Raw genomic sequence first — 8,425 nt, 5'->3', positions numbered from 1 at the left:
TCTCGACCTGATATCATTAATATCGAAAGATAACAGTTCTAGCCTGTTATTTTTTGGTATATCTGCCATGGCTTTAGAGGCACAATATCAAACCACTGAAGAACTAATACATATCTAATTCTGTTATTCCATACGCATCTAAAATACTGTGCAAGTGACATAAATTCGTTATTTAGCCAGAATCATCATGAATGAACTTTTCAACGCGACGAACACCATAAGCTGACGTCATACATGATGTTACGCCCCCTATATGAAAGCTGACCGTCCCTTAAAAATATTGACGTTTGAGCTTAACGAAATTTTTAAATAAGTGTATAATAAACGTTTGTTGTTTTGTTTTTTTTTTCTATTAAAAATAGTTATTTTTATATATATTTCTGTTGTTCCTTTTCTTCTGTCCGCTTCATTAAGGTAGATCTGTCCGTTTGATAAACCGAAAGTCATTTATCCGGAAAACGTAGAATTTTGCCCGAATTCGGCGTCCGGAAAAGAAAATCAGATTATGAATCAATGGCAACCAGCGAGTAAATTTATTAAAATGGCATTGTTACTATCTTTCAAACGTAAAATATGATATTAAAACATCTGACACTAGAAATAATTCAAAATAATGTCTTAAAATTACTTTGAAATTGGCGGTTCACTTTAATCATAGCCAAATATCTCAAAAATAAGGTTTCGGACCTATACATTTCATTTCACCCTATTATATGCCATATATTGATTTATGACCACGAGAAGTTTCATTAAAAATTACATTGTAGACACATTTCTATTCGCACAAATATAATGAAAGTTGCGGTTTTCCAATAGTCTCCCATTATTAAAACTTGCCCGAGGTCGAAATTTTACAAATTAGTCTAGTAAAAATTCAAACACACGACCCTACCTTTTTAATTTCCTGAATTTTCTTGTATATTCCAAAGTTTTGAAAAATCAGAGTTTAGTCAAATTTTCCATTGTAGAAAAAAATTCGATCATAACATGCAGAACTACCTTAAGTATATTAGATAACGCACATCTTTGCATGTCTAATGAATCATCCGAGCATATGTGGTTATGTCCTCAAAACTGAAAACCCTCAAATTTTTCATCGCGTCTTTTATTTATTAATTAGTACCAACCAGGAAATTTATATCTAAAGTTCAAATGTGACACTATAATTACAGACGTAGACTTTTAAATGTTATATTGAAATATAACAATTTTGTATTGTATGGTATACGTTAAAATTCAAGTAATATTTAAATTTGAGATGCAAATTACTTAATTATCATGTATTATCCTCATTATAGAACAAAATATAATGCACTTTACAATTATAGCTTATAAGAAAAAGTGCACTATCAAAATATTTTTAAAAAAAAAACTTTTTAATGATAATAATTGAGCCCTGTCATGAGAAAACCAAATAGTGGGTTTGCGACAGCATGGATCCAGACCCGCCCGCGCATCGCGGGGTCTGGTCAGGGTCCATATGTTCGTTTTAAAACCATTGGAACTGGAGAAAAATGTTAGCGAACAGCAGGATCCCGACCCCGAAATGCGCGGAATGCGCAGGCTGGTCGGATCCATGCTGGTCGCAAACACTATGTTGGTTTTCTCATGACACGGCTCATATAGTGAAGTAATTGATGAATTATCCAAAGAGACACTAATTAAGCTAAACTTTCACGACACTTGATTAACTTAACTTAAAGTATCAAAATATTCAGCAATACCGAATATGGCATTTGAACTAGCTTTATTCAATCATACCCTACTGCAAAATGCTGGCAAAATAAATCTTAAACGTAGTTGTTCCCCCTTCACCAATCAGTCTTAACCTAGCAGACAAATTGAGCAAAAGAGTCAGTTATTAAAAAGGGCAATAATACAGCCTATACACTAAACTTGGTCGTTACGGAATTTGATTATTTGACGGTACAGTATGGAGAATTTGTATGCAAGAAAGATTACTCTGCATTCCACTGTTTAAACTAGATAACGTTGGCAAAAAAAGCATTAGCTACGGATTCAATAACACAAAGTGAATATGTTGGCATTTAGACCTATTCAAAAATCGCCGCTGATATTCCACATTGGCAACTACACCAGGAGATGGTTGGTTAAAATTTGTTGGAGGATAGTGCAAGATACAGATGACGCTCCGATTCTATACGCATCCCTGGAACTTTAGCGTGACAAATGTAACACACAGGCACTATTTCCTAATGTTAATAATGTTTGTTGGAGTATGTTTTATTCTTTTGAAATAATATTATATACACTGTCAGGTATATACTCTATGCTGTATAAACTATCCAAGTTATGAGGCTAGTATTGTACTTTAAAAACATCCCTGGTGATAAATATGAACATGCCTCAATTCATTCAGTAGGGGCCTCCGTGGCCGAGTGGTTAAAGTCGCTGACTTCAAATCACTTGCCCCTCATCGATGTGGGTTCGAGCCTCACTCGGGGCGTTGAATTCTTCATGTGAGAAAGCCATCCAGCTGGCTTACGGAAGGTCGGTGGTTCTACCCAGGTGCCCACTTGTGATGAAATAATGCACGGAGGGGCACCTGGAGTCTTCCTCCACCATTAAAGCTGGAAAGTCGCCATATGACTATATGTCGCTATCATGTGTCGGTGCGACGTTAAATCCGACAAAAAAAAAAATTCATTCATTCGATGCATGGTGCACTATTATTTTGTATTTATATATATAACATACGAGTATACCTATCTAAACTAAAAAAAAAACGAATGAAGAAAGACAACCAATCACTTTCATGTGCCGTGTTGATAGTAGAGGTTATTCTCCTTCCCTGAAATGTTGGAACGTTTCTCCAGTGGCCTTATTTTTCGCAATAATTTTTATAATGTATGTATTGCTTCGTCTTTTTCGCTTTGGTAGTGAATGTGTTATGACAAGTGATTGCGTATTCCATAAGTGCTTATAGGCATGTTTTGTGTATGATTATAATGTACACATCCGCTGTTACACTGATGTATTGTATCAGTTTCTAACACAGGTCAGTAACATAATATTTATACATTACTGTTTTTGTCAAACTAATACCTACTTTCAACTGACTTATATTAGTTCTGTCGGAAATATTCTAATCACTTGCACAGTGATTAATATTTATATGCATATGCACATTTGTCCTGATTAATGAATTTAGATATACTTATACTTACAGTAAAACAAAAACCTTTTCGTGAAATGACTGAACCACTTTTTAAAATAGCGGTTTAACGGTATAAATCAATCACACCGTCAGGCCGCGATGGATTGGGGCCTGGCGGTTTGGCTTCCTAATTTTTGGTGCATATGCGATATTCCTTAGTGTACCAAGGGTCTTCCCAGGGAATCTGAAAAGTAGAATAAGAATGAAACAATTGGAAGCGTCGCAAAGAATAGGAAATGAAAGGACATCTCAGACATTGAAAAATAAGCTGACATGTGAAACTTATATTTTAATGGGCATGTTTTAATGCGTTTTAAGGTATTCGCCAGGTAGAAATTACTTTAAAATACACTGTTATGCACTTTGAAACAAAATGTTGTGTGCAAACTTGTTTAAATTCCGTTGAAAGGCGATGTTCGTCCGTTTTCCTGTATTTGTTCCATTTACTTTCTATGCATTTTCATGTATTTATTGATTTAGAACATATTAAACATACACCACTGCCAGGGGTGTGGAAAACCTATGTCCGACTGGTCCGGCTCGGGACTTTTTGCCGGCGGACAAGTGCATTTTTCATTCCGGTTGTCCGCCAACAAGCACACATTTTCAGGTATAAATTACGCAAAAAGCAAGTTCATGGAAGTGAAAAAAAGAAATCTTTTCTACCAAATCCATGCTTTACCCACCAAGGGCCTCTTAATTGCTGAAGTTTTGGGGAAAAAACATAAACTTGCGTCTAAATTTAGCATCTTATTCCGCGTTCTGTTTGGCTCTTGGTCTTGGTCTCGCATGATTTTGCGCACAGTAACTCTATGAATAGAAACGGGAAACATAAACAGTTCTTTCACTGAAAAACCTTTGGATAAATTCATTCGCTGACAAAAATGTGGGTCAATATCGGATAGAAAACAAAACACAAAAGTACTGAGAGATCGCGGGTACGATGTTTAACATGTGTCTACGGTATTGCATTTTTTTTATTGAATCTGTTCAAGGTTCCGCGGATGCGACTTCAGCCTTGTATGCAGGCAAAGGTATGGAACGCCGCAGCTGTCTTTTGTCGGGACATTTCATGTTATCATGTCAAAGTGTGGTCTTAACTTTTCAAAACAGTCTCTTATTATGTTAAAAAACTATGTTATCATGTCAAAGTATTGTGTTAACTTGTCAAAACAGTGTCTTATTATGTCAAAAAGCTATGTTAATATGTCAAAGTATGGTGTTAACTTGTCAAAACAGTGTCTTATTATGTCAAAAAGCTATGTTATTATGTCAAAGTGTGGTGTTAACTTGTCCAAATAGTGTTTTATTATGTCAAACAGCTATGTTAATATGTCAAAGTACAGTGCGATCTTGTCTATAGAGCGTATTATTATGTTAAAAAGCTAGACAAGATTAAATGATACTTTAAGAAGATAACATAGCTTTGTGACATAATACGACACTGTTTTGACAAGTTAACACCACATTTTGACATAATAACATGACTAATAACATATTACGATACTATTTAGACAAGTTAACATCACTCTTTGACATGATAACATAGCATATTAACATAATAAGACACAGTTTTGACAAGTTAACACAACACTTTGACAAGATAACATGACAAGTTAACATGATAAGATACTATTTGGACAAGTTAACATCACTCTTCGACATGATAACATAGCATATTAACATAATAAGACACAGTTTTGACAAGTTAACACAACACTTTGGCAAGATAAGATAGCTTTTTAACATAATAGCACGCTGGTTAGACAAGATCACATGGTATTTTGACATAATAACATAGCATTTAACATAATAAGACACTGTTTTGACAAGTTAACATCACACTTTGACATAATAATATAACGTATTAACATAATAAAACACTGTTTTGACAAGTTAACACCACACTTGGACAAGATAACATAGCTTTTTAACATAATAGCACGCTCGGTAGACAAGATCGCACGGTACTTTGACATGATATCATAACGTTTTAACATAATAACACGCTCTGTAGACAAGATCACATTGTACTCTGACATAATAACATAGCACTTAACATAATAAGACACCATTTCGACAAGTTAACACCACATTTTGACATGATAACATCGCACTTTGACATGATAACATAACATTTTAACATAATAAGACACTGTTTTGACAAGTTAACACAACACTTTGACAAGAAAGCATAGCTTTTTTACATAATAGCACGCTCGGTAAACAAAATCATACGATACTTTAACAAGATATCATAGCTTTTTAACATAGTAACACACTCTGCAAACAAGATCATACTTTGACATGTTAACATAGCTTTTCAACATAATAAGACACTGTTTTGACAAGTTAACACCGCACTTCGACATAATAACACAGCTTTTTGACATAAAAAGACACTGTTTCGACAAGTTAACACCGCATTTCGACATAATAACATAGTTTTTTGACATGATAAGACACTGTTTCGACAAGTTAACACCACATTTTGACATAATAACATAGCTTTTTGACATAATAAGACACTGTTTCGACAAGTTAACACCACACTTTGACATATTAACATAGCTTTTTGACATAATAAAACACTGTTTCGACAAGTTAACACCACACTTTGACATAATAACATAGCTTTAAAACATAATAGCACGCTCAGTAGACAAGATAACACGACACTATAACAAGATAACATAGCGTTTTAACATAATAAGACACTGTTTAGACAAGTTAACACCACAATTTGACAAGACAACATAGCAATTTAACATAATAGCAAGCTCAGTAGACAAAATCACACGACACTTTAACAAGATAACATAGCGTTTTAACATAATAAGACACTGTTTTGACAAGTTAACACCACATCTTGACATAATAACATAGCTTTTAAACATAATAAGACACTGTTTTGACAAGTTAACATCACGCTATGACATGATAACATGAAATGTCCCGACATAAGGCAGCTGCGGCGTTCCATACAAAGGTATTGATAGCTTTTGTTTTGTCACAGTTACAGTAATACAATGTATTATGTTTGCTTCAGTTTCTACCTGTAGATCATAAAAAGCTTGTCCAAAATAAGGAATAATAGGCAATTTTAATGCATGTCCGTGGACAAGTGAAAAATATTGGGATTTCCACACCAATGACTGCTATTCAAGGGGTCTGTGTTATCGGAATATAGCTGTCTCTATAGGATTTTACAAGCATATTGTTTGTGTGTACATGTAGTAATCATGCTTAGACTGGTCTGCGAAAGTGTTCCTTTAAGTTTTGTCGGAAATTTGTTAATGCGTTTAATTCCACAGTAACAGTTACTGTTATAGTTTATTTTTACCTATCCAGTTCGTTTAAACTACGCATCGTTAAGTGCAGAACTTACATATTTTTAAAACAAAAAGAGAAAAAAGATGCTCATAGGTACAAAATTGTTAACAGCTGATCTTTCTCCTTCAGATTTGAGACAGAGAGCTGGGCGTGTATTGCGTATTTGCATTTTTATATCCGTTTCTCCGGATATAATTATAGCGAGCTTGGGCGGAAGGTTGTCCTTTAAGTAGCATAGAACACAAGCAAATATTCTACCCTAGGTAAGTTACTTCTTGAAATGTCTTTCTTATATTGTCATTTAAACATTTTATATTCTCGGAGGCAAATTAAATCATTTTGAATAAAAAGCTGTTATAATAAGATCTGTCAGCTTTGTCCCGACGTACTGTCGCCACCCCTCCCCCATCCCACTTTCCCCAAACTGCCGGAAACATTAAACGACAATTATGCACTTTTCAGGCGCCATTTTCGGCTTGAACAAACATTTAACTATTTCGTTTAGCCGCGCTGTACTTCTTGTTTGGACGAGACGACAGAACGGAACAACGTAAAAATAAGCCGTTATTTACAAGCGTTCATTCCGCCTTAATTCTGTTGTAAGTAATTTATTCATTTGCACATTTAGTTATGCGCTGAATATAAATTGTAATCAACGGTATGCAATAAAAACGTTTTTACCATGACGTCCTGTTTACATATATAGCAGACTCTGTTATACCAACGTGCAGGTTTCTTCCGTTTTATTTCAGACCGCCAGAGCAGAAAGATAATACGATAGGAATTTTATATGAAAATCTACGATAAAGTCCGAAAGAAAAGCAACTTGATTAAAAGGTCCCCGCCAAGGAATAAATTCTCCGCACCGGACCAGCAGCTGTGCTTAATTGTAATATGAAGACACTGTCTCAAGAAAAAATTCTCTGCGTCGGACCAGCTGCAATGCTTTATCGTCAACTAAAGATCTGTCTTTCAAGTATAAAGTCTCTTCGTTGGATTAGCCGCTTTGATGAACTGTGAACTGTCTGTGTCTGTGTCTGTGTCTGTGTCTGTCTCTGTCTCTGTCTCTGTCTGTCTCTCTTTGTCTCTCTCTCTCTCTCTCTCTCTCTCTCTCTCTCCAAGAATGAGATTTGGTGACTGAGGTCTAAATTGGTAGGATAACCTTAAATAAATTAGAGTAAAAAAGTAATTTTGTATCACATATAGGATCCGATATACTGTTTTCGTGCTGAAGTAGAAACATATCAAAGAAAAAATAAGGAAATATCTTTAAACAAAACACGTTCCAGGTTAATGCGCTCAATATTTTGAAATTGACATAGCATACAAAAAGATCCCTTTGTCTATAAATTTACATATTTCTACTTCAATCTTCTGGTATGCTATGTCGATTTCAAAATAGTGAGCGCATTAAAATGAAACGTGTTTTGTTTAAAGACATTCCCTTATTTTTCTCTGTAGATAGATTATCAGATAAAATGAACTCTATAATTTAGTAAAAAGACATTTATGTTCAAAGTAACCCCTTGATGGGATTTCATCAGAATTTACATTTCATAGATTTTAGAATTTTTGTACTTTGTTTAGCTGGTATTTTTAATTTACATTTTAATTGATTCAGAAACTGGCTTTTCGGCCTAAATGTCCAAACCCTTTTTAATATCTTAGTTTTTAACCGCATTACACTATGTTTTGAATTTTAAATTTGGGAACATGTGACGTTGTCTCTGTCTTTATTTAGACCAGTCTTTGCTTTCTTGTCCAAATGTTCTAAGAATTTACTGTGTCATTGGTTTTAACTTTATCCTATATGAGCCTTTAGGAGAAGGTGTAATAATAAAGTATGTACACTTAGTGAATACATACGTACAACATCACGTACCCGAAACGTGTCTAAAAATTAATAAGCATTGT

At 34.5% G+C, this 8,425-nt stretch overlaps 1 long non-coding RNA gene across 1 annotated transcript; it reads right to left on the bottom strand.

Annotated features, from left to right (window-relative positions):
* Positions 1-4,904: 4,904 nt before the first annotated feature.
* Positions 4,905-6,156, bottom strand: LOC128549220 (uncharacterized). Its single transcript, XR_008367522.1, has 2 exons — positions 5,979-6,156; positions 4,905-5,856 (listed from the first exon to the last, which is right to left on the bottom strand). It is a non-coding gene; the product is annotated as an uncharacterized LOC128549220 (long non-coding RNA).
* Positions 6,157-8,425: the final 2,269 nt, after the last annotated feature.

This window comes from Mercenaria mercenaria, chromosome 16 (genome assembly GCF_021730395.1).
Source record: "Mercenaria mercenaria strain notata chromosome 16, MADL_Memer_1, whole genome shotgun sequence".
Taxonomy (NCBI): Eukaryota; Metazoa; Mollusca; class Bivalvia; order Venerida; family Veneridae; genus Mercenaria; species Mercenaria mercenaria.
This window is presented reverse-complemented; position numbering and strand designations above follow the sequence as displayed.